Genomic DNA, 27,507 nt, shown 5'->3' with positions numbered 1-27,507 from the left:
AAAGAAGTGTTTTCTAATATATTATTTAAAAGCCTGAAATCATAAAATTTTAATTGCAGTTCTGATGACAACAGTAACCATCATGATAATAGTATGGCCTTAGCACTGAGGCCTTCATGACCTGAGCACGGTCACCATGTTAACACGACCCATAGTGTCCTCCATATTGGCCAATAGGCATTTTTGTGGAGAGTGTCCTTCACCCTTATTATTATGATCTTCAGGATGAAAGAGAAAACTCAGCAGCAGAGGTGAGAGTGGTACATCTGAGCAGGGGCACAGGGTAATTTTAGTGGCATCCAGTATAGAGCATCCATTTTTTAATGATACAGTTATAAGAAATCTCCTCACAAGGTGGCAAAGAGAAAGCAGCAGTTTCTCCTGGATTAAGTAAGAAGACTGATTCTCAGTGTGCATGGAAGTCATCCCCTGTAATGTCCCAGCATTGGGCATCCTCCTGGGAGAAACTTGAGGTCATCTGATTCTGGCAGAGTGGATAGAGCACATGGGTATGCCCAGAGAATTACCACTTCCTCTGTAGCCAAGAAAGCAGAAATTCATACTATTGTTTATAGGTTGGCTTTTTTTTTTCTTTTTTTTTTTTTTTGGTCAAGTTTTTCTTTGTGGTTCCAGATTGGCTTTCACCATGTTGGAGAGAAAGGAGAGAGTTGAAGCTAGTCCATTTCCAAGATAGGAAATGGTGCCAGCATCTGGGAGAGAATTTCTGAAGTCTCTTGATGTTTTAGAAGGGATGGAATTAGGACACTTCAGGAAGCGTGCAGATTCAGTACTCCCAGCCTTCCCTTTGGCAAACACCAGCTCCTGAGACATGGTATAGCCAGATGTTGTAAGACCACAATAACATCTTGAGTGGACAGGTGGGATGCACTTCCCTACACACCTACACTCACACACCGACACACACCGTAAGAGCAATATTTCACAAGTTAGTCTGTAGGCAGGACAGTAGCTAAGACTCCCAGAGCTGGAACAGGATATGATTAAAAGGAAGTTCTGTCTCCGGCATCCTGGGGTACAGCAGTAGCATTAAATGGAATGGTATTGCAATGAGTTCACAACATCAATCAGCAAAGGCTTTTTTCCCAAAGAGAGAGAGGAAGCAATATGAGTATCAAACTTACCAGATAATTCTCAAAAACAAGCTGTAGTACATGACGAAAACAAGCCTCAACTCGAGAATTAGAGGTCCAAAGCTCAAAGTCTGGCTTGTTCCAGTTGCTGCAGTAGATTTTCAGTGACTTCCCACAGGTACCAGGAGATGCCTGGGGACATTGTCCTCTTCTGCGTTCAGGGAGAATTTGCTTCCTTGGCCTCAGAGCAGCCAGCCACTTGTTATTATGTAAATGCAATCCCAAGCGGCAATTTGTGAACCAAACCTATAATTCTGTGTGTGATTCCGATGCGATGGCTCAATCCATCCCTAGCTTTCAATCTGTATGTTTTATTCACAAGAAAGCAGCATGATTGGATCTTCAATTCTATACTGCTCTGGGGTTTTCTATTAGCAAGGCAAATTTATTTCCTGCCATTGCCCTCAGTGACTTCCCGCTAAAATACAGACCACAAATATTTCAATCAAGTTGCCATTAATAGATCACTTTCTGGCCTTTTCCTTAAAACTGAGACTAGTATAGGATTTTTCATAACATTATTAAAATACAGTACAACAGTTTGAAAATTGCTCAATGAAAGAAGGGTGATAGATTGAATACTCTTGCAGAGTGTCTTCCCCAAATCGCTGTGTGACCTTGGTTGAAAGAAATCAGTCCAATATTTTGACAGTGGCCTGCATCCAAAATGACGAAAATAATAAAAAAGTATTTAATAAATTACTTTATACATTTCAATTACAAAATCAGCTTAGTCTGTAGCTGTCATAAATTTTCTGGCTTCCAAAAAACACCTGTAAACTGGAGACAATGAGGCACCGACCTGGTAGACAAGGGATCATGGTTCAAATCCTGGTTCTGCCCTTTATCAGCTGGGAAACCTTTGGTACATTGTTCAGTCCCTCTGGGTTTCTCCTACAAAATAGAATTGAATTAGATAGAATTCCTTCAGAGGGAGCAACCACTGTTTGATTCTACCAATCAGTAGAATCAGTGAATACTGAGAAGCTGAAGGATCTATAATGTTCTTCCCATTCTGATATTTTATGAGGATTTACATCTGTCATCCTAGTCAAATCAACCTGGGTTTTTGCAGTTTAGGATGAAGTTGTTTAAATTATAAAGGCATCCCTATTAATTATACCTAACAGCTATTCTGTTTTATTTAGGGAAAACTACTCGATAGATCTCTGCCGTGTAAGTCACCATTATTAGGACTAATACTAATGTACACTATGGAGCACAGTGATTACCTCTGAGATGGGCTGAAATGGCCAGAGTGCTCTCAGAGACAGACAAATCCAATGGAAGACATTCTCTGTGTATAGCTAAGTCCGAGGGATCTAAAACTATGCACACTCCTCTTGGAAGATGCCTCCCACAGTAACATTCTTCATATACTTGAGGTGGCAAACTTGGAGGCCTGATGAGAAGATGGGTCTTTTCTCAGCCCCCAACCCACATCTCTCTGGAACTCAGCAAGCCTTAAACTGGTCTCCTTTTAAAAGCCTACAAATGAGCAGTTCTTAGATTCTTGATAGGTGTGAATGTGTCAGTATGAAAAACATCAGTGTGATTATGAGATTAAATAAGATGAGGAAGCGGAATATCTTTGAAGAAGAAATAGTAATACCATGAGATGATGACAGTGCAAAGAACTGTAGACCTCCTCGCCTCCTGACATTTATCCTCACGGAGGAATGATTGCCCTTTAACTGAGGTGGGGTAACACACAAACTAATGTATTATTGGGTGTAAATAAAAAAATACAATAAAAAGTTTGCAACCAACTTAAATGCCATCACTTGGGGAATAGTTAAAAAAAAAACAGTTCAGCCATTCAATGAAGTATTATGTTGACATAAAGAATGAATTAGATCAATATAAAAAATTAAATTTTAATAAAGTATGTATAAGAGTAACCGATGTATTAGGTATGCCTGTGCTGATAAAGAAACATGATCAAAATTTATTGTTAAATATAAAGAGAAAAGTGGTTGTAGAGGAGTATATATGAAATAATCCAATTTGTCAACTAGACTATTTCTAGAAAAAAAAATACAAGGCATTTTAAGAAGGTATGTTGACCACACAGAGTTATGATAAACAGTATTAGTATTTTTCACCTAATGTACTTCTGAGCAGTGGATGCTTTACCATAAGCACAAGTTACTTTTCTAATTAAAATAAAGTTATTTAAAACTCAACATGGATCATTTGTTGTGGCCAGGAAATGCTTAACTGATTTAATGATCTCAGTAGCAGTTTTATTGGGAATGTATTTCAGGTATGTTGAAACTTAAACAGAACAGTTCTAGAAACATGTGTAATCATCTAGCTTTAAGAAATCTGATATTTTTCTTCATCCAGAAGGCTCAATACTAATACAGGTGCACTTCTGAGTACCCCTCCCTTATCCCATTACCACAGCCTTCCAATGTAACTGATTTAAATTTAATGTTCAAAATATACTAGTAATGCATGTGCCTAAAATGACATATTGTTTTACTACCTAAATATGTTTTAGTATTGCTTTACTTTTTCTAACACTATATAAAAGGTTTGATATAGTTCCTATTATTCTTCAACTCACATTGCTCATGTAGTGAAGCTGTAATGCTCCACACTGCCAACTTCCCCATCAGGACTGAAGGGCTCTGAGCCTAGCTGCTGGGAATGTGGGATCTGATAACCCTTGACTGTCTTACTCTCTGGAAATTACCCTCTTCTAGTAAGAGCTGCCTTCCCCAAGGTCCCGCACTGTCCCATGGCACCCTGTTCAGTAGGGTCTATAAAGACCCACTTCTTTCAACCCAACTCAAATTTTGAAAGGCCATCCCAGCTCCAGATCTCCTTGGGGAGGGTTAGATGAAGTCTGGAAAACAATGTGTAATCTGTAAGGAAATATCAGACTTTCCCAAGCTGATGAACAATCTACAAGATAACTGGCCTATATTCTTCAGAAATATTGATATCATAAAATTTATCTATAACCATAAAGATATATATATAATGAATAATGCCTTATTCATTATGTTTTTTAGGTCTTCTGTAACCTTATAGTCTCTTGTCCACATGATCTGTGTTGTACTAAAGACAGTAGATTAGTTTCTCTTAAATAATGTGTTTTGATCCACATCTTTTCACATGGCTTATAATTTTTGCTTTATAACGGGGTCACTATATGATTCGGTGCATATATCTATAATGTTGCAAATTGTGGCTTTTAACACTGAAATGTGTCTTGTGTATGAACAGCTTCCTTTACCTAAGTCTGTCTCTGGACCCAGAGCCCACAGGCCTAGTTTCTGTTCTCCATACTGCCAACCAATTCACATTTCCTTTAGATTTCTGGTACAGAAAAATATGCATTTTAATGTTAAGCTACATATGTTTTACTAAATTTATATTATAGTATATATATTATAGTGTTCCTTGGTATATATCTAGACAAAATAGAGATATATTCAAAGTATGATATTCCATAGCTATTTTTATAGGAATTTATCATTTAATCAACTCCTTTATCTTTCATTTTGGACTCAATACACATGTAAAATCTCTGGGTCATAGACCATATACTATAATTCTACTTCATTTTCAACTCATCAACAAAAGTTTTTTCCAACGACTCTACCTACCCTTTCAACATTTTTAACTCTTTCTTTTACTCTTACAACTTCTGTAGCATGTAGCATTATATGTTCCATTATTGATGTGATGTTGTTTTATGCCATTGGTATAATATTTCATGTAAATTAATCTTATCTCCCCAAGGGGTACCTGAGCTTTTCAACAACAGAGTCTTCTTGGAGGCACCTTTCCTAGTAAGCAAACGTACAGAGTCTCCTAAGCGTAACAACTGAGTTGAATGCGTACTACATACAGGAATGAAAACAATGTGGATGCACAGTGGGGAGAATGAACGGGGAAAAGTTACAGATGATTTTAGAGCTGTGCCTTGAATTTGCAAGAATTTATTCATTCATTAGGCAGATAAGTAGGCAAAGACATTTCAATGAATAAAAAGCTTGTTCAAATGTACAAAGATATGGGAATATATGCTTATTCAGAAATTGGTGATTAAGTTCAGTATGACCGGAGCACAGTGTGTCAGAAGATACATTTCAGCAGTAGAGTAGTGCTTTGTATGCCCTGGTAAGGGTTTGGAGTGGTGTGCTACCAGTGCTAGGGATAATCATTAGGGGTATTTAAAAGGGAACGTGATATGACCATAGCTGGCTTGGGAAAAATACCCACATCAACAGTTAAGGAAGTATATTTCAGGACATCTCTCAAAGGAAAGGTCATTGTTATGAAAGCTACCCAGTGTGGCTAAGGAACACACGCTGAGCAATGAACTAAAAAGCTGTGATGGTAGAAAGGGGTAAGAGGTCAGATTTCATAGCTGTTTTACAGGTAGAATCTAATCTAACCTTGATATCTAATTAGCTACCACAGACAATGCAGAGACAGAGGATGATGTCAATATTTCCAGCCATAAAGACTTTCTAAGTGGCCTAATTGCACAGGAGGCAGATAAGGTTTAAGGCACATGGAGCAGATTTAAGATTTACATTTGTGGTGACATGAGGAAAAAGAAATTCTCTCTCTCCCCCTCTTTGGGCTACTCCTTCCTTGTCTTTGCTTCAGTCTTGATGTGAAGGAATGTTGTGAAGGAAAACAGTTAAAGGAAGGCCAGTGCATCATCAGCTATGGTTTATAGGTTTATTCCATCTGGGATAAATGGAGTTTGGATAAACACAGTTGCCTTAAGGTTGAACAGAGGCAGATTAAAATTCAAAAAGAGTCTTCTCTTTCACCATCACTGTCATGGTTTTTCGACAAAGGCAGTTAATACTCAAAGCTATAAAGTCTAAGTAAATGAAATAACTCAGTAATACCAGAGTCCCAGAGGGATAGTGCTAGGGGACAAAACTAGGTAATTAAGAGTACAGGAAAGTAAATGGTCAGTACCCAGAAGCAGGTTTCATGCAGAGCTTATATCCCAGTTTGAAGATTCTGGAAGGAAATATGGTTAAGATACTCGTAAGCCATTAAATTACATTGTCATTGGAAGCCTGGTGCCCTGGGTAATCCCAGAACATATGGCAGAAAAATGTCTTGTCAAGAATTTCATTGCCAACATCAATCCGCAGCTTTGAGAGTCACAGCTGCCGTGCTGGATGGGAGCCGAGGATCTCTCAAGGCTGCCTGTTCTTGTACGAGATTGATGGGAAGGTTGGGGGTTGGTCCCATTATTTATTTTCATCTTGCTGTCTAAGAGCCTGGGTCACAAGCCACAGCCTAGTGCCATTTCCCCAGATCTTCTGCTCCATCTTCCTAGTAGAAATGACAGAAAGACACTGAATCCTAGTGTCAGGCATCCATAAGTGGTATGAGGAATGTGGCTTATCCAGGGAAGACAAGTTTCCTGGCTCAGGTCTCATTTATAATGACACAGTTACAAAGAATCCAGGTAATGAATGTGTTGAGTGTGGGGGTTTTGATTTGTTTCAGAAACAGTATGTTGAATATGATAACCCTTTTCTGGAAAGTTCCTGAGAGACTAGAAGCCAAGTGAAACTTTTAAGGGACCTCAGCAAAAGGTCCAATAAACAGTGACCAAAAAACAAAACATGCCTAACACCAAAAGACACTCCTTCTTATAAATTTTCTACATTTGACCACCAGGGTTGCCTAAAATTCCAGCTACCATACTCACGCTGGTTTGAAATTAAGAAATTGCCTTAGCAGTTTCTGAAGATGAAAAGTGTTATCCTTTTCAAGGGTGTTGTCTTATGCCTAGTTCTTTGTTTTTTGTTTTGTTTTGTTTTGCTCTGTGTATATTCTCATAAGGAAAGGTTTTATTGACCTTGCCCACATTTTGACTATAAATTCCTAAGCACTGACCACAAAGGATAGAATATTAGCGATAAAATGTCAAGCAGTTTGGGTATTTAAAATAATCAGTTTAGCATAATAACAAAATAACACTGAAAGAATGACATGTGGATCTCTGCATTTTATTAGGGGAATCAGGATAGAGAAGGCAGGTTGGAGAGGCAGAGGGCCAGAGCTCTCTTCTGAAAATACACAGTAATTGGAATGGAGCCAGAGGCCGACTAGATATACTATGAAAACACAGAAGAAGGGTGCAAAGGTTGTCTTCATCCTCCTATAATGCCTAGCAGATAGTGAGTGTCCACAAAGAGTCAAATTTAACATCCAAAAATTGATTATTGCCTTCCAAATAAGATCTGGCCTATATAATACATACTAAGAACTAACACCAGAACCTCCCATCTACTTTTGAAAATGCAAGTTTCCCTCTGTATTTATTTGTATTGTACAATTTTCTGTATTATTTTCTACCATTCTGCCTTTTTCATTAAATTTGAATTTTAGACAGTGATGAAACTATATATATGTTTATCACTTGTTTTCTTTCCTGAATTCAGGGACTTACATTTGTATCAAAGGAGGACTATAACTTGGTGAGGATCAGGCAGAGAACTCTAACCTTAATACTGTAAGACATTTCACAGTGGTAGGTAGAATCTTTCCAGATTAGTTCTTTGTGTGTTAAGCTAGCTGGTTTATCATTTTATTCTCATATTTTATTGTTTCAAAGAACACAAACAGAAATTTAAGTACAATGAATGTGTGCTTGCTAGTTTGAGTGAATAATTAGAAGTATTTGAAACTGGCTGAGCAAAAATAAGAAAATAGATAAAGCTCACCCTATCCTAATGCATACCACTGGCATGAAATAAGGGAGCAATGTTTTTGAAATGAAAAACAATTGATCTTCCTCACATATTCTCTGAGTCATTAATGCTACATCTCATTTGGAAAAAATAAATAAATGGGATGCAGATACATGAGAAATTCAATCACACGTGCTTTAACTTGGAAAGAGTATGGAAAAGAACTTGAGAGGGGCATATAAACAAAGAAAACTTGAAATTGCTCACCCAGGTATATTTTTTTCCCCTGAGTTTTTGTAGAATTCAAAGTATCTGATTTGTGAGGTTACTCAATGTCAAAGAATTGGAAAAGCTACAATTTAAAAATGAGATATCAGTCAAGCCAAATATTTGATACCTGCAGCATGATAAAGAAGTGAATTCTGCTTTACGGAGATTCATTTATCTGTCTATTGCTTGGTTCCATTTGTTTTTCTCTCCTTTATTTCATGAGAAGAAATGATTCAGCCCCTTACAGGAAATATGCAGATAAGACAGAATTTATTTTTAGGTTACTTGTGACCTGGAGCATAACTTTCAGGAGTCACTGAAGTTGGTTCAAATGTACCACGGAGGATTACATGAAGGAAATACAGAACAGCTCTGGAGTAAGGATGATAAGGGTGAGGATGGCAGGCACACTGGTTTGGGGCTAGCAAAATGCCTAACCTGCATTAGGTGTGCAAGAAATCTGGTTTGTATAAATGAATGGCTACATCAATTTTTAAAAAATGAGTGAAAGATTTAATTATGGGAATGCTGCAGATGGTTTGCATTCCAACTTTTCAGTGTTTCTGACAAATTAAACAATGATTTTGACCTCTACATATTATAGATATTATAAAACTATAAGTAAAAGATGGCATTCCTGTAATCCCTGTCCAGAAAAGCCTAAATTAAGATCTGATATGATATAGACTTGAGTTTTCTCATTAGTGCCGATGACCATGTCTAGGATTTATTTTTCTGATTTATGAAATGAAGATTCACAACCCAAGCCCTCAGTTACCATAAATCACATTCACCAAAGAGTACCCATATCTATTACATTTTTGTGACAAATGGATTTTTATTTTGTTCCTTAAATTCATAGCTTAATGGAAGATGCCTATGCTGAGATAGATTGTGACCTTGGGGAGCATTTTCCAAGACTTCAATCTTAAACTATCTTAGAAGAATAAGAATTCAGAAAAAAAAAAAAAAAAAGAAAATTTCAGACCAAACTCAAAGTACCTTTGAACATGGAGTCAAAACCGTCCTTCAAAAGGTCACAATTTTAATAGCTGCTTGGCTGTTTTCTTTCCCTTTGTTTTCACTGGGTATTTATTGTAGTTTAAAATTTTTCCAAGGAAGAGCATCTAACTTGTCTGTGCCTATATTTTTAATGAAATAATGACACTTGCGATGCCACTCTGGAGAGTTTGGGATGTTCATATCTCCATGAGGGAACGCTGGAATGGCATGATGCTGGAGTGGTTGGCAAAATTTACTTTTGTTTCATTCCTGTGTTCAGTTAAAATATACCTTTTTTACATCTATTTATCGATTTAATCTGCCCCATAAGGCTCTTACCCTCCACTGAGAAGGGACAGGAGGGAGAACTAGATCTTGTTTCTTTTAAACTCAAGTGAATGTTTGTGGTGAGTGTTCAGTGTTCTGTGTTCTGGACTCTCCCGTGCTCTTACTTCAGGTGGCATCTCACAGTCCAGTCTGAAAAAGTCCAAGGAAAGAACTGTGCTTGGTCATCCTTGCTACACATACCCTCTTTACTCCGGTCGAGTGTGGGGTAGACTTACCTACGTATAAGGAAGGACCCACTAGAATCTCGTGAATTATATAGGAGAAGAAGCATTTCCAAGAAGACAAGAAAAAAACGTGGTTGTAATTTGAGTATTTCAAAACAATATGTACACCCAGTGGGTGGAATGTGGAAAGAGGATTTGACATGGAAATCAGGAGAAAGCAGGCAGAGACATGGTGTTACATTTATAGGTCTTGCACACTAGGAAGATTAAGTAGGATGAATGGAATTTATTTGTGCTTTAATGCAAATTAGTTAATTTTCTTTAGCTATTTTTTTTAACCTTAGAACCAGTAGCCAGTTTTATCAATCTGTTCTCACAAAAACTGGTTTCCAGATACAGTCATCCTAATTGACTGTGTGCTAGTTTCACAATGTCTTCCTTAAGATGTGATGATAAGAAGAGAATGGAAATCCCATTTTTGCTGGTATGTAAGTGTTGCCCATTCTCTTTGACTTAGAAATTATATTGCTTAGAATTTACCCTATTTTGCAAAGTTCTTAATGGGATTGATTAAATTAATTTTGTTTTTTCCTTTAGTGATAGACAACCCTTAAAAACAATGAGGTATCCACATTTTATAATGACATAGAAAATACCTAAAATGTATTTTAAGGGTTAAAAATTTCACAAGCTAGTGAATCAACATAGTATGTTTCGCTTATTTTTTAAAATATCCACATCTGTGTGTATTTATTTACTTATATATGACTTTTTTCTTAAAATCAAGTGAAGAAACTATTAACAGCAGCTTTTTAGTTTGACATAGTCCCACTTGTTCATTTTTGCTTTTGTTTCCCTTGCCTGGGGGAAACCTTTCCAAAAAAAAATTGCTTATACTTATGTTCAAGAGATTTTGCCTGTATTTTCTTCTAAGAGTTTTATGGCTTCATGTCTTATAGTTTGGGCTTTAATCCATGTTGAGTTTACTTTTGTGTACGGAGTTAGACAGTGATCCAGTTTCATTGCCTTGCATGTAGCTGTCCAGTTTCCCCAACGTCAGTTATGGAAGAGACTGTCTTTCCCCCACTGTATATTCATCAACAAAACAAATAGGCAACCTACAGTGTGGCAGAATATATTCATAAATGGTTTATCTAATAAGGGGTTAACATTCAAAATATATAAAGTGTTCATATAAGTAAAGATTAATAACCCAGTTAAAAAATGGGCAGAGGACCTGAATATTTTTCCAAAGAAGAAATACAGATGACCAACAGGCACATGAAAAATGCTCCACATCTCTAAGCATCAGGGAAACATAAATCAAAACCACAATGAGATACCATCTCATACCAGTTAGAATGGCCGTTATCCAAAAGTCAAGAACTAACAAGTGTTGGTAAGGATGTGGAGAAAAGAGAACCCTCCTACACTGTTGGTGGGATTGTAAATTGGTGTAGCCACTATGGAAAGCAGTATGGATGTTCCTAAAAAGACTAAACATAGAAATACCATCCAACCATTAATTTCACATCTAGGAATTTACTTAAAGAAAACAAAATATCTGATTTGAAAAGACATATGCACCCCTATGCTTATTTCTGCATAATTTATAATAGCCAAAATATGGAAGCAACCTAAGTGTCCATAAACAGATAAATAGATAAAGAAGATGAGGTACATATACACAGTGGAATATTACTCAGCCATAAAAAGAAAGAAATCCTGCCATTTGCTATCTTTCCCTTTTAGGCAACTTTAAGGCTAATGGCTGAAGCTCAGATTGACCCAAATGTAAGGTTGGTTTAGCATCAAGGCCTGACTCAGCACTTGCTTTTATTTTCATTTTGGCTATCACGGAAACAGTAAGCAGGAAATGGGATATTTAGCCTGCTTCCTATTAGTTTGCAGATTGGAGATTCCAACAACCTCCCACCTTAGGTTCAATTAATTTGTTAGAGCAACTCACAGAACTCAGGAAAGCACACATGTTTACCAGTTTAATAAAAGTTACTGTAAAGGATACAAGTTAACAGCCAAATGAAGAGAGACACAGGAAAGGTCCCAAATAGGGGAGCTTCTATCCTCATGGAGCTTGGGGTCTGGCTCTGCAGCATGTGGAAATGTTCTGGTTCCCCAAGTATGGAAGGTCTCTCCAACAGAGAAGCAGGCTACAAGAAAAGGAGATATGCTCTTCTCATGGGGTTTTGTGAGGGATTCATTGCACAGTCATGATTGACTAAATCATTGGCCATTGGCTGATGCAACCTCCAGCGCCCTCCAACCCTTGCTGTTTCCAGCATATAATGTCATGCCAGGTATATCAAGGTTTTTTGCACTCATTTGTTTACTCTGTCCTTGCAAGTCTATGAGTTCCTTCACAGAACCCATGCCTTAACTGTTCCCGTTATATGCAGAGCTTAGTAGAGTGCCTGATATGTGTCAAGAACCTAATAAATGTGTTGAATCAAAACCTCATAATAGATACAAGACTGAATTCATAAAACTATTATTTATACATGCCTCCATTTAAGTCATTTGCATACAATGGAATTTATCTTATTATTCTATAAGGGGACATAATAATGCAGACCAATGCACAGCCTGCTGATGATCTGACTTCATTTAATAGTATATTTTAAACATCTGTAGGGATGAAGGGACTGTTTCTTGGGAACCAAGATTTTTTTCTCAAACAGAAGGAGTAAATACAAGGTTTGACTTTACATTATCGGTATAAAGACTGATATGCAGATATTATGCGTTAACAGTTAGTTAAGGATAGATTAACACAAAACAGACACCTGTGTAGAAGATATAGTTATAAAATCACAATCTGTCCATGGCATATAAGTCAGTGGATGGCCATCTCATCTTAACCTAAGATAGCTGAAGGAGTACCTTTGGGCAGGACCAAATGATTCCTCATAAGAGAGCAGTTTGACACACACAAATGATGATCACTTTTCCAAAATCCTGTGCCATTTAAACTGAAATGCTTTTCATCTGGGAAATTTTCAAGGCGGGCATCACTGATCACCCATAAAACAATTTTTTAAAATCTATATAAACATCATGGGAGGCAGAAAGCAGAGTAGTCAGGAGCACAGAACTCAATTGCTATACCAAATACATCAATTTCCAGTTTAATTACCTAGAACAAATGGTCTAATTTTATGTATCCACGTCTTTCTGTCTTTGAAGTAATTATAACATTTATATAGCTCTTTGAGCCAGGCAGTAATTTAAGTCTTTTATGTATATTAAAAATTTAATCCACACATCAATCCTATGAGGTCCCATTTTACAAATGAGAAAACTGAAACACATGGAAGTTAGTGCCTTGGCCATGTATGCAAGGTAATGATAAAGTCAAGACTCAACCCAGGTGTTATTCCTCCAAAGTGTTTTCTATAACTCATTGCACTCTCTGTCTCTAAGAAATAGTGATCACATAACAATATCCATCTTTTAGGTTGCTCTGAGGATTAAATAAAATAATGTGGGCATAATAAGGGCAGTACTAGTGTCTCAGAAAATAAAAACTCTTATGGTTATTTAATTGTAATAAATGTAACTTTCCAAGGGACTCTCCAAGTTATATTGATTTTAAACTGTAGGGATCAATCACTAAATGATTTTATTTGTACCTTAGACAAGCATGTCAAGCATTTTTTCTTTAAAGAGTCAGAGAGTAAATATTTAAAGCTTTGCCAGCCAGCCATGTCATCTGTTTTTTGACTACTCAATTCTGCCATTATATAAAACATTATGTAAATAATGTATTGATAGGCCAATAACACATAAAAGTTTATTGTGTTTGCCAATAACAACACAAAAATGTTGAGCAGTCACAAAACTGTATTGAGCTAACAACTCCGGATTATAACTCGAATCTACAGGACATATGAAGAGAAATGATAACTGAGATGGTTATTCCAACAGAAGCTATAAAAGCTAGAGATGTATGCTTGTTCATCTTTCTTCTATTAACTTTTTTAAAAAACATAAAAGTATATAAAGTAATAATTATAACACTGTTATTAAGTTAGTAACATTTCTACATATAATATATGTAACAATAATAACACAAGAAGGTGTAGAGATTTACAGGAGTAGCATAATTATATCTCACTAAAATTTAGTTAGCATTAGTCTGAAGCTGATTTTGATAAGATACATATGGAAAACCCTACAGCAGCAACTAAGGAAATAACAAGAACTAAAGTAGAAAAAAATCATTTAAAATCTAAGATGCTACATTATAAAATATTCATTAAATGCAAAAGAATTGGTAAAGAAGTAATAAGGGAACAAAAAAATCACATGAGATACATAGGAGACAAAAAGTGAAATGGCAGACCAAAAGCCAACTATATCAAAATGACATTAGGTATAATGGGTTAAACAATCCAACCAAAATTCTTAGAGTGTCAGACTGGATTTAAAAATATGATCAAGCTATATGCTGTCTACAAAGGACAAAATAGATTCAAAGCTACAAATACATTTAAAGTAAAAAAATAGTAAAAGTTATCATACAAATAAGAACCACAGAACCCTGGAATATCTAAACTGATATTGGGCAAAACAGACTTTAAACAAAAACTGTTACTAGAGATTAAAAGGAGTATTTTACGATGAAAGAGTCAACCCATCAGGAAGATATAACTATAAATATATATGCACTTAGTTATAGAGGAACCAAATACAAGAAGCAAAAACTGAGTGAAATGAAAAACAAATCGTCCAACAATAGTAACTGGAGACTTTGATACCCTACTTATAAACCTGGGAAAAAATTTAAATATATGCAAATTTAACAAATCACTCTTATGAAACCCATGGATCAAAGAAGACATCAAATGGGTAATCATAAAATACTTCTGATATGAATGAAAATTAAGGGACAACAGACTAAAACTTAGGAGATTCAGGCAAAACAATGCTAAAAAAGGACACAGAAGGAAGGAAACACATCAGAGCAGAAATTAATAAAATAGAGGATAGAAAAACAATTAAAAATTATTAATGAAATCAAAAGCTGGTTCTTTAAAAAGATCATCAAAATTTAAATCTTTACCTGGATTGTCTAAGGGAAAAAAAAAGATCCATACTACTAAAATAACAAATAGAAGAGGGGACACTACTGATCTTACAGAAATAAATTAGTATTCACAAAAAAAACTCAATTCCAGATAACTTCACTAATGAATGCCACCAAACATTTAATGAAAAATAGAAATTCTTCACATATTCTTCCAAAAGCTAGAAGAGCAGGTTATACTTCTCAATTCATTCTAAGATAAGTATCCTCCTGAAACCAAAACAAGACAAAGCTATCAAAATAAAGCTATAAACCAATAGGTGTTATGAATGTGGATGCAAAGTTTTTGGACAAAATATCAGCAAACTTAATCTGATAGATCTGATAGTTCAATGAAAGAATTATATACCATGACCAAGTGGGATTTATCTCAGCAATGCAAAACTAGTTTAATATCTGAAATCAATTAATGTAATAAATCATATCTAAAATAAAAAAACAAATGCACATGATCATTTTGAAGGCACAGAAAAAGCATTGATAATATACAGCATGCTTTCATGTAAAAAAAAAAGACTAGGAATAGAAGGGAACTTCCCCAACTTGATAAAGAGCATCAGTGAAAAATACCCAGCCAACAGTATACTTAATAGTGAACAAACAGATGCTTTCCTCCTAATTCAGGAACAAGGCAAGTATGTCAGGTATCACCATATCTATTCAGCATTGTACTGGAAATTTTAGTCAGGTCAATTAGGAAAGAAAATATATAAAATGTATCCAGATTGGAAGGGAAGAAACAAAATTAACTCTATTCACAGGTAATGTGATCTTGAATGTAGGAAATCCTTAGAAATATAATAAAAACTATCAAATAAATGAGTTTAGCAAGTTGTAGGATTGAAGATCAATATACAAAAATCAACTGTATTTGCATGAAATTAAGAAAATTTCATTTACAATTCATCAAAAATAAAGCATTTTAGGAATTAATTTAGCTAAAGCAGCATAAGACTTGTACAATGAAAAATGCAAAATACCAATGAAAGCTATTAAATATCTCAATAAACAGAAAAGCAAAGTATTCATGGATTCTAAGATATAATATTGTTAAGATGGCAAAACTTCCTAAATCAATCTACAATTTCAATTCAATCTCCCCAGATGGCTTGTTTGTAAAAATGTGTAGAAATGGCTGATTCTACATTCATGTGGAATGTTAAGGGACCCAGAATAACTAAAGCAATGTTCGAAAAGAACAAAGTAGGATGTTGCACATCTTCCAGTTTCAAAGCTTACTTCCAAAATAAGTAACCAAGACAGCATGATACAGACATAAAGGTAGGCACACAGATCAATGCAATGGAACTAAGAGTCCAGAAATAAAACCACTATGGTCAACCGATTTTTGAAAAGTGTGTCAGGATCATTCCATGGGAAAAGAAAAGTCTTTTCAACAAATGGTGCTGGGACAATTGGATTAGCCGCATGAAAAATAATGAAGTTGATCCTTTACCTCACATTACATACACAAATGAACTGAAAATGGATCAGAGACCCAAATGTAAAAGCTAGAACTATACTTGGAAGAATAGAAAATGTACAGGTAAAACTTCATGACCTTGCACACAGCTCCCCGTAACTCAGCAGCAGCAGTATGGTGTTGAGTCCACCTCCTGCATTCATTTCTTTCTAACCACAGATTTTCAGCTTTTGTGAACTCATGTGATCAGTTTGGGATCACTAGGAAAATTCCAGATAATTTCCCCACTTCAAGGTCCATAATCTTAATCACGTCTACAAAATCCCTTCTGCCATAAAACATATTCCACTTGTTTTGCCATAATAACATATTCCAGGGCATAAGGGCATGGACTTCTTTGGAGAGTGCATCATTCTGCCTACCACATTTGAATATTTTTATTAGAAAATGTTAACTAGTAACTTTAGACCTTGAGAAATGAAAAGGATTATTAAACAAAACTCAAAATTGATCACTCTAAAACAAGAGATTGATATATTTGACTATATTAAAATTAAGAACTTGATTCATCAAAAGCACCACAAAGAAGGGAAAACAAAGTTACAATGTGGGGATTTATGCGATTCATAAAACGTATTAAATTCAATTACATTTTTTTAAAGAAAACTCTTGAAAAACACTAAGAAAAGCACAAACAGCCCAATGCAAAAATTGACAAAAAAACACAGACAATGATCTCATGGAACAGCAAATACCTAAGACTAAGACATGTATGCAGAAATATTTCATATATCACTTATCTGGTAAGTTTTAAATAAGACCATATATAGTATGCTACAATTTTACACTCATTTAATTGGCAAATACTTTAAAGTATGACAATAAGCATTGGCAAGGATTTGAATGACCAGAATCTCCTATACATTGTTAGCAGAGGGTAAATTGTAGCAAGAATTTTAGAAAACAGGTTGACATTACCTCCTAAAGCTGAATGGTCATATACCCTATAATTCACTGATTCTGCTCCTACTCTTGTTCATATTCACCAAAAAATTGTATACAAAAATGTTCACAGAAGGTCTGTTCACAGAAAAAAAATGGAAACAATCCCAATGTCTATCATACACAGAGCAGATGAACCAACTGTATATAATATATATAGCTGCCATAATGTAAATAAAGAGGAAAAGAATTATGAGCACAAGATTTAGGATTATGATTCCTCAGATGGGGAGGGATGTATAATTAGATGTAGTTTATTGTCCAAATCCTAGGTTACTTATAGAATGTGTTTCTGAGTTGTATTTTTTAAATACATTACATTAAATTATGAAAAATAACTAAATGCAAAAGGGTTATTAAAGGACCAGTGATGAGATTGTAAGTACAATTAGTCCAGTTCTGTGCATTTGAGGTCCACCTGAAGTTCACTCCTACTTGCCTATTTAAAAAAATTTGAAACATACTTATTTCTTTGTTGTCATTTGTTGTCTATTTATGAATGTCATAAATAGACATTCATTTGTGTCAAGCCATGCAGTAGACTTGTTTTCATAGGTCTAGTGTTATGGATGGCTATCTAAATAACCAATGTCAAGAAAACTTTCAGCATCGAAGAATTTTCTTTCCAAATAGTTTAATGCTTACTATTGATATCTAATAGTATCTAGAATACATAAGCTTTATGGAGCTAAAATACATTCCCGGTGTCAATTTTTAGTCAATAATTTATTAGTCAAATATTTATTTTAATATAGTCAAGAAAGTACAGTACATAGCCATCTTTTAGAAGTCAGCATATTTGATAACAACAAATAGTGAAGAGTCAAGCCAAAGATATGTATGTATTTGTCATCTGGGCAAGACCTTGTTAGGCAACAATTATACAGGGAAATTTCTGAATGGTGTAGCCCAAGTGATCTCACACACCTGGCCCTGCCTCCCATCTCTCGCACCTAGAGAAATATATTTTTTCCAAGAAAGAATTTTTTAAACTTGTCTCTAAGAAGTTTACATGAGTGAAAGTTGAACAGAAATATGAACTCGAGTGTGCGCATGTGTGTATATAGACTCATATTTGTGTACTTCTTATTTTCAGCATGTTTCAGTAGTCCAGATATGTTTTAAAGAAATATAAAACAAAATGAGAGAACAAGAGGAAGAGGATGCAATAAAGGGTGCCCAAATTTTGCTTCCCACCTCATTGCTTCCCACGGTTAAGTTATAAACTGCCTTTCCTATGTGACGGTGTATGTGGCTGCTTAATTGCCTGTAATTCAAATAACAAAGCTCTTCACCCCTGGGAACTCCTGCCAAGGCAGATTAATTTTTCTCAAAGAGAGATACTGCTTTGAATCAGTCTTTGTGTGCTTCTAACAAAGAAGTGGGAAGGGGAACCAAAGGCAGACAATAGCAGGCTTTTTAAAGAGCAGTCACATGGTGGAACTTAGAGTTTCAAATGACTGAAAATAGATTTGGTTTTGCCCATTAGTCCAAAAAATTATGTTAGAATTAACTGAGAAGCCCAGAACTGGCAAAGAGAAAATTTGGTAGTTAAAAATGAAGTACAAGAAACTTTCTATGAGGAGGAGGGACACTTTTTCCCAGCTTCAAGAGTAATAACAGCTACTCTCTCAGGTTAAATGTCCATCAAATGAAGCAGGAAGGTTCTAAATTGAAGAGCTGGTAAATTATATAATTACTTTCTTCTGGCTCTCCAGGGAAGAACCTTAGTTTACCAAGTGTCTCTGGAGGTACTAAATACCTGTACCAAAAGAGCTTGACATAGCTTGTGAGTGGGGTTTTGCTAGAATTCAGAGTTGGGGATCTCCATCATTAGCATAAAAAGCCACAGCTGTAAGACCTTAAGACAGACTCCACGGGCTACTGTGTAAGGTTGCTAAAGGCTGTCATGTTGGCAGGTGTGCCTCCTTAGCTCTCTCTGATGGAGATGGTTGGGCAAAACATGAGACCTGTAGGAAGTATGGGTTATCACAATAACATGACCCCATTTGTATCACAGACCTGTAAGAGCTAGGGACATACAGGTTTTACATATATACACATACATATATATGTATATCACATAAATGTACTCTGAAACTACCAAGACTGGGAAAGCTCCTTTTCTTATGAACTCTGAAGTTCCTTCTAAATAAGGATGCTTAAAGTCACAGCAACATGAGAAACCACAGCACCATCCAGCACTTCCAGCTTATGCAATCCCATTCCCTCCCAGAATTGTATTTGCCACAACGTTTTCAAATACACTCCCTGGACACACTGCTTGTTCATCACTGGGGTCTGAGTCTCTCCATCTGTGATGATTTAGGTCTTATGTGCAGGAAGTAAAGCCCCAGTTCTTAGCCCATTCTCTTGCTGACATGCACTCCCTTCTGCTATCTTGTTTCTTCATATGTCTCCCAACCACAATTTTCCATCCTTTCTCTGAACCCTATCCCTTCTTTCTTTTAAAACACATTTAAAGATATTAAAACCTTCTATTTATATACTAGCTAACTAGTCTTTTTTTTCTACTGGTATATTAAAAAACTTCTCAATTCCTGAAACTCATTTTCCTCATCGTAGTATCTAGCAAAGACACATGATATAGACCAATAAACACACATTGATTTGATTACTCAAAAGAAAAATCATTCCTCTTTTTTATGCATTCAAGTTCTATTAGCAATTGTAGTTTTAGCTGAATAGTGCAATCCACCTAGGGGAACCCATACTTTAAGAATATTCACTGTCTAATTAGAATGCCTCCTCACTCTAACCAGTGGCATAAATGTCATATTTTTATATTTAATATTGCTATTTATTTCCTATATGTGCACACACATAATTTTGCTAATAAACTTGATATATCTCATGGTGCAAAGTGTAACTATTTCTAATTAGTTTGATCAAAGATACCTTAGTCAGTGCTGAGTAATGGAAATTATGCTAATAAAAATTCTATTGCTTCTGACAGGAAGAAAAATGGTCATACATTGATTCAGCTCTCCCAGCCTTCCAGAAAAATATTTACATGTGACATATTTACAAGAGCACATAAATGTATATATAGTCACAGTTTGTAATATCCCTAAAGGCTCTGCAGCAGGACAGCAAGCTATTTCTGCTGACTTGTTTATTATCTGTTCCATTTTGTACTCTGGTCTATTGTGACTTTAACTCTCAGGCGTTCTGTGTGAGGTTGGATGAGGCAAACAAAGAGATGCACTGACCATAAAGAGACCCACTGTGGCTCTCTTATCTTATCCTTTCTTTCTAGACACTTTCATGTTGGAAGATGATACATGTCCTTACTAAAACAATGATTCATACAATGGATGTCTTTGAGGAAAAGAAGTTCACTGACATTTATTAAGCAGATAAATGTGTGGAGAGGTCAGTGGAAGATGAGCTCAATTCAGGTGTCTGGGGAGAGATTTGGAAATGACTGATTTCTCCAGAGTAAGAGTTCAGAAATGTTACAAGGGACCATAGCACCTGGAGGATACAAACACAGATTGCAGAAGATGCCCCTGGGAGACCTGTGATAGGAGGGAGTCCAAAGAAACATTTTCTGGGAGGAATTGAGGATTCCACTGGCCTTGGAGGTTATGTTTGCAACTAGAACTTTCTGAGTTCAGTTCTTTCCTTTTCTACTAGATACCCTGTAAACTTAAACAAGTTTTTGAGGTATACTGAATCTTAGTTTCTTCATCTAGAGAATATATATCTAACAAAGTGACATATGCTCCATAAATGACAGATGTACCTCTTTTGTTTTTCATATTTTTTTACTCATTTGTCCATTGAATCAATAATTAATGAGAACAAACTGATTCTAAGGAGATGGGGAGAAAGGAGTCAATATTTTCAATGTCATCCTTTTTATATGAAGCTTATAGTTTGATAAATAAGAAGTCAATAATATAATTAGCACATAGCTTAAGTTAAAATTAATATATGCTATATGAATAGAGGTGTTATACAAGGGAACTAAGCCTGGGCTTTCATGAAAAACTTCCTTGTAGAAGAGACACTTAAGGCAAGATAAAAAGCATGAGTAAGACCAAGCAAATGGAAAACATTTCAAGGCAGAAAGAGCAGCTTGTGTGAATCCTGAATCCTAAAGGACTTTAGCAGGTCTTAAGAACCAACAGAAAGTCATGAAGGATATAGCATAGAGACTGGAGGTGTGACGTGAGGCGAAATGGTGGGCAGATGATGGATGTAATAATCACAGGACTTTTAATAATTCCATGTAAATATTTTATCAATAGTGTAATCAGAAGACTCTAAAAGGAACTAAGTAAAGGATATTCTGATCATACTTTTATCTAAAAGCAGATGATTCTGGCTGTTTTGTAGATAATGACAATGTGCAATAGGGATGTGGGGAAGTTTTTCAAAGGCTTTTCTTATAATAAAGGTAAGAACTGATGATAGCTTGAAATAAAATTGTAATAGAAAAGGTAAAAACATTAATAGTTTGGATACATATTCAGGAGAGAAACTAGACAGGATTTGCATTTGCTTCACTCTTGGAGCTACCATGGGGAGGAAGTGGACATAATAGTCATAGACAGCTTTTAAAAAGTCTTTACTGTGAAGGGAACCAAAAAGCAATAGTTTGGAAGAAATGCTAAATTCAAAGAGTCTTGTTGCAAGTTTAGTTGTTGAAGCGTGTCTACAGGCTGATGGATACAGAAGTATATATTCACGATGCAGCAGAGGAAAGGAATATTGCAAGAATAAAACCATGATTTTGAGAATATCCCCTTCAACAAGGCATGTGTGCCACCTTCAATTTTGCCATTTCATAATTAATCCATCCCTTAATTTTATGCTTATCATACATGATTTTGTGTCTCATGTAGGTATGATGATAGTGATGTGTTGTGCAAGATATGTTGACTGAGGAATTCCAAGTGTTTCTTGAAAGTTCTTTATTTCCCATATGAAATTAATAAAAAAGTACTTTATTAAGCACATCCATTAATGGGCCTGGTCAATGTGAGCCAACTCAAAATGTTCCCTAAACTCTCAAAAGTTACATTTCTCCATGAAAATTAAAGCCCTAGGGTAGCATTTCTGGTCATACCCAGATGCCACATACTTCTGAGTGTCATGAAATAGTTGCTTTTGCATGATATTGTGTGGAAAGTACCAACCAAATGTTTGAAGCATTGAGCAACTGAATGCAGAGAATGAGGTCTCGGGGTCATCACGATCCTGATCTTACAATGATAGTTTTGTTTATTTGTTTGAGGTATAATTGACATATCATATTACATCAGTTTTATGTGGACAATATAATGATTTGATCTATGCAAATATTGTGAAATGATCACTGCAATAGGTTTAGTTAACATTACCATTATAGTTTTTAAATCCACTTTGGGATCCTTTTTGCCTTTTCTCATACCGTCATTCTCTGAACATCTCTACTTTTATCAATACCTTTGCCATTTGTTCACTCCTAACACCAAAATATAGCATGCAACTTCAGTGAGGAAGATGTTTGCAGAGCTTGTGAGAAGTATCCTCAGTCTATTTTTATGTACCGCATAATGAGAGAAATCAGGAGCAAAAGTTATCTCAACAAAATTCCTTAGCCTGATACCGATATGCAATAGTGGCTTTTTTTTTTGCTGGGTGTGAATTTTTTGTATTTCTCTGTGAAGTCAAGTTTAAATTAAAATATTGTGCTTACTGATGAATAAGTACCAGTCATAAATAAGCTGCTTTAAAGGTATTTTAAAAAGCATAAGATGAGACTACATCCATATTGCTTTGCTTGATGGTAAAATGTTTATGAATAAGCTAAACTTTCACAAGCTTCTTATTATTCGTAATGCTTTTGTCACATTGGATATGTCAAGGAATTTGAAGGAAGTACTAAAATTATAAGAAACTTTGGCCTGGTCTGGGGTAGAAAATCAAAGCCCCATATATACTCTTGAAAAATCCCATATGATTAATGATCTAGGGAGGCATCCAAGATTCAAGTACAGACTGCATAGCAGAGTTGGAATACCATGAAAAAAACAAATGTCCATAAGTCATCAGGGTCGGAGACATAAGGACATCCCATTACCCTTGCCATGTAACAGATGGTGTCCTCCAGAAACACACCATGGCTAGCTCAGAAATCACGCAGCCAAGTGGAAAGAAGGGGTGGGGGTTTGTGGTTTAAGTAAATTACTTCTAGAAGTCTTATTTCCAAGCTATTAGTGTGAAACTAGTAGTCTGAAAAATGTGAGGACAAAACTCTTATTTCTCTAAGGAGCTCAGTGGGATCAATGACAGTGCAGCAACTTCACTCCTTAAAATCACTTTTGTGCATCTGTTCTGTTACACTGGATTAAAAATGTTGTGCTCAGTACAATTAGCAGTTAGATAAATAAACATGTCCAAACCAAAAGCAGTGCCCATCGCATATTTTTTGTTTCTCTTACCAGAGAAGACACTCATTTATCAGTAAAACTTTGGTCAATTGCAATTTTAAGCAATAAAAGTCATCTTTACTTTTTTCTAAGTCAAATTGAGTCTTAGAGTCTCCATTAAAGTAGCCAAATGTCTTGTGGGGTCCTTGTGGGGAGGTGGAGTGTTCTGTGGGCTGTATCAATCAGGAGAAGCTAGGTAATGGCTCCAATTACTTACAGAAACCTAAATGAACAACTCTCATCACACAGTAGCTGAAAATAATAAGGTTCATTCTCGTCTCACACTACTTTTTCAATGAAGTAGGCCAGAGAAATATATTCATTGCAGTCTTTCTAGAACAAAGGCTAACAGATGCTCAAACAATGACATCATTGTTTGAACATGTGTTTCCTTGATCACAGAAGGAAGAGCACCGACCTATTGAACATTCCAGTCTGAAAAGTACACCTACCACTTCTATTCACCTTTCTTCGGCTCATCGCCTGGCAATGCCTAACTTCAAGTGTGTGGGAATTATAATTCTCTTACCAAAAGTAAGAATCAGATATTAATGATTAATATGAGTGAATATTTACAATGCCTATCATAGTATTAATAATACCTGTAATTCAATCTTCTGGTCACTGTAAATTTGATTTACTTTCAACTCCTCTCTAAGGGAGACTCCATGAAAGTACAGCATACAGTGTTCACAACTGGGCCAGAGGTAATTCCTTTTGTTTAGATACTTAGGAACTAAAAAACAAGCTATCTGTTTCCAATAACCCAACATATATTGGTGAAACTTGAAAAGAATGAAAACAAGAAATGTGCATTTCATTTCAGAAAGAAGAATGAAGTACATAGAGCAGTCACTGTCCATAGCAATTCTGAAATTCCACTGGGTAAACACTATCAGGGCTTTTTTATTAGGAAAAAATGTTGTGTGTCTTCTCATTTCTTCAACTGCTCCTTTTATCTCTGTCCTTCCTGAACTGGGTGACTTTTCCATGTTCAGACTTGAGTGAAGCATCACACTAAAGGCTATGGAATACAGTTTCCTAAAGGATCCCCGGGTGTAAGATGAGGGTGATACAAACCCTAAGTATGGGGGAGTTAACCCTGAATAGACAATCTTTGACCAATAGGCAACAGAAAAAGAGAGGAAACGTAGTTCCTTTCTTTCATATCCTATAAAGTAGAGTTCCCCCTCATTACCCTTCCTAAGAACTGCTTTTGAATAGTACATGGAAAGGAGAAAAGATGGACCATTTCTGTTTGGTTTCCTTCCTGCTGTTGATGAACATGCATCTACACAGCAACCTGAGCAAGACATGAAAAAGCAAACACTGGCCATTAAATGCTCTGGACAGGAAGTGACACTTTTCTCTCCTGTTCACTTTTCTTCATCCAGAAAAAGTAACATGGACATACGTAACTTTAAGAGTTAAACAATTATAATCCTCTGGTAGCTGGAAGAAGAGGAGAATACCATGTCAGAGGACATGAGTGATGTCTGCCAGAGCCGCCCTCAGTGTTCATCTCCTCCTACATGGGACTCCGCATGCAGGTGAGACCCAGGTTCCCACTAACCCAGGAATTCATTTAAGCCACTTTTCCAGAATTTAGGAAGTTAAACCTCTCTCCATCTGGAGGGTCATGCTGCTCCCATGTACCCCATTATTTAGTTTAGGGACCCTTGGGATATAAAGTTCCATTCTTGAAAAAAATTAAGGGCCATTCACAAAGACTGTGATAAATTTCCTGAGGCAGAGAAGCCACAATCTTTCTGAGTTGAAGGCTGTTTACTTTCTTAGACAGGTGGATGTAGACATTGCAGGAGAAAGAAAATACCTCACATTCCTTTGAGTGTAGTGGAATAAAACAGAAATTATTATTTTAAAAATTCTGCCACACATCTAATAGTGAAAAAAAATTGATTTTGATGTCCAACAGACTTTTGCTCTAATGCTGGCTCTTAATGAGTTAATAACACACTACATTTTGAGGGAAATGTTTTTTAATGTCTGTGAATTTTTAACTCCTCACCAAATTTTTAAAAAGTGGTAAGTTCGAATATTTTGTGTGACTTTACTGAAGACATATAGTTAAATAATTGGCAGAATTACAATAAATGGTTTATAATTTTTATTTATTCCCTACTAAAACTAAGATCCTAGGAAATAATAATTTTAGTACTCAAGAGTTTGATTTCAGGTTCTTCATTTGATGTCTAAAATGTACAACTTGTGAAAATATACTAAAACTTGGTTAAATTTGTGTTGGTGAGGATGTTCTTATTTCCTTCTCCCTTTTTCTTTTTTCATCCTTTCTGATACATGATTCCACGTAAGCCTAGAATGTTCCCTAGAAATCTTCGTTTCGGCCTCAACGTACATAGCTGGATAAAAAAGGAAACAAAAATTTACATACATACATTTTTGTAATCACCTATCTTAATGATGCTTTATATTTGTATAATTGCTCAGTTTACAAAACACATAAATATACATGATCTCATCCAATTTTCACAATGTCATTGAGTGCCATTATAGATATGAGAAAAATGTGGTTCACTTGGATCAAGTGGTGGTTCAAAGACACAGATGATATAGATTCAGGACAAACTCACGTTTTTTCTAGACTTAAAATGTAAAGGTCATTTTTTCATTTGTTTTGTTTGTTTTTAATCGTGAAAATGCAGGGTATCTATCTAAGAGATAAGATAAATGCCTCCTTTTTTTTGTTTTAATTTACATGACCTGTGAGTAAATGCAGAAAAGCTACAAGAGTTGAAGGAGTCAGAAAGCTCTGTGTGATGGACATATATAATAGGAAATGATAAAATTAAGATAAGATACTAAGTCTTCCATAGTTCCATTCATCCAGAAATGTGAAAACGTTTGTACATCCAGGACCATGTTGAGAAAACAATCAGGTTTTGGTGAACCCAACTTAAACACTAAGGTGATACTTTAGCTCTTCTACAAGTGAAAGAAATCAAGGAAATGAATGCCCAATGGTTATGACCATAGATACCATTTTATAGGTGGGATCTCATGTACTAAAAGCCTTACATTGAAAACCAGCTTTTCCTTACTGCAGCCCTCCATACATCCAAGCCCTATTTCTCAGAAGAATAGAGGCAATTTTTGCTTCTATTGTGTTTCTCCTCTTACTTATTTCCAAGTTGTATGATATTAAATAATATTATATTGTTGTGTAATTTCTTAATTTTAAACAGTCTTTTGACTCCTAGCTACGTTCATGAGGCTTTAACTTACTCTACCTGCTTTACAAGCCTCTGCCTATATGGTCATGTCACCATTTAAGATTAAATCAGTCAGCAGGATTATCTTATTATTACTGAATATCATTTACTCCTGAGCCAAAAGGTATTATATATGCTAAGGTGTCCTTTCCTGTTTTTCCTGGAGTTATTAATTAACTTCCTCTTTTTTATTTACTTAGTTTTATATGTACTTATTGCTTTCCACAAATATTCCAATGTATCTGTCAAGTACATAGTAACAATTTGATCAAGGGCTCAAACACATCCCATAATGTATCAAGTATTTTTTTCATCTTTCTCCCATTACCATCCCACAGGGATAAGCTTCTCACAGCCTTCTGCCTCACAGTAGTCTGGTTTGTTCTACATCAGTTGGGTTGTTCCTTTGGTCTGTCGTCCTGCGCTCTTCTGTGTTGGACCTGCTGATCCCTCATTCTTCCACTTTCTGGGTCTTGAATTATAGTCCTCTTGACTGGGTATAGAAGTCTACATTAAAAACCATTTCTCTTGGAATTTTGAAAGTATTGTTGCATCTGTCCTCCATCCTCTCAGAATGCTTTTTTTTATATATGTAATTTAAACTAACATGTTCATTTTTAAAACCTATGTATTATTCCTGATTGTTCCTGTTGTCTA

The 27,507-nt window shown here is 35.7% G+C and overlaps 1 long non-coding RNA gene across 1 annotated transcript in view; it reads right to left on the bottom strand.

Moving 5' to 3' along the window:
• LOC108396494 (uncharacterized) overlaps positions 1-27,507 on the bottom strand; it is a 52,217-nt gene that overhangs the window by 1,250 nt on the left and 23,460 nt on the right. Inside the window, exons 2-3 of the long non-coding RNA XR_012131625.1 lie at positions 1,954-2,045; positions 1,143-1,807 (exon numbers count right to left, since the gene is read on the bottom strand). This is a non-coding gene — a long non-coding RNA (uncharacterized lncRNA). The remainder of the gene's footprint in view (positions 1-1,142; positions 1,808-1,953; positions 2,046-27,507) is intronic.

This window comes from Manis javanica, chromosome 1 (genome assembly GCF_040802235.1).
Source record: "Manis javanica isolate MJ-LG chromosome 1, MJ_LKY, whole genome shotgun sequence".
Classification (NCBI taxonomy): domain Eukaryota; kingdom Metazoa; phylum Chordata; class Mammalia; order Pholidota; family Manidae; genus Manis; species Manis javanica.
This window is presented reverse-complemented; position numbering and strand designations above follow the sequence as displayed.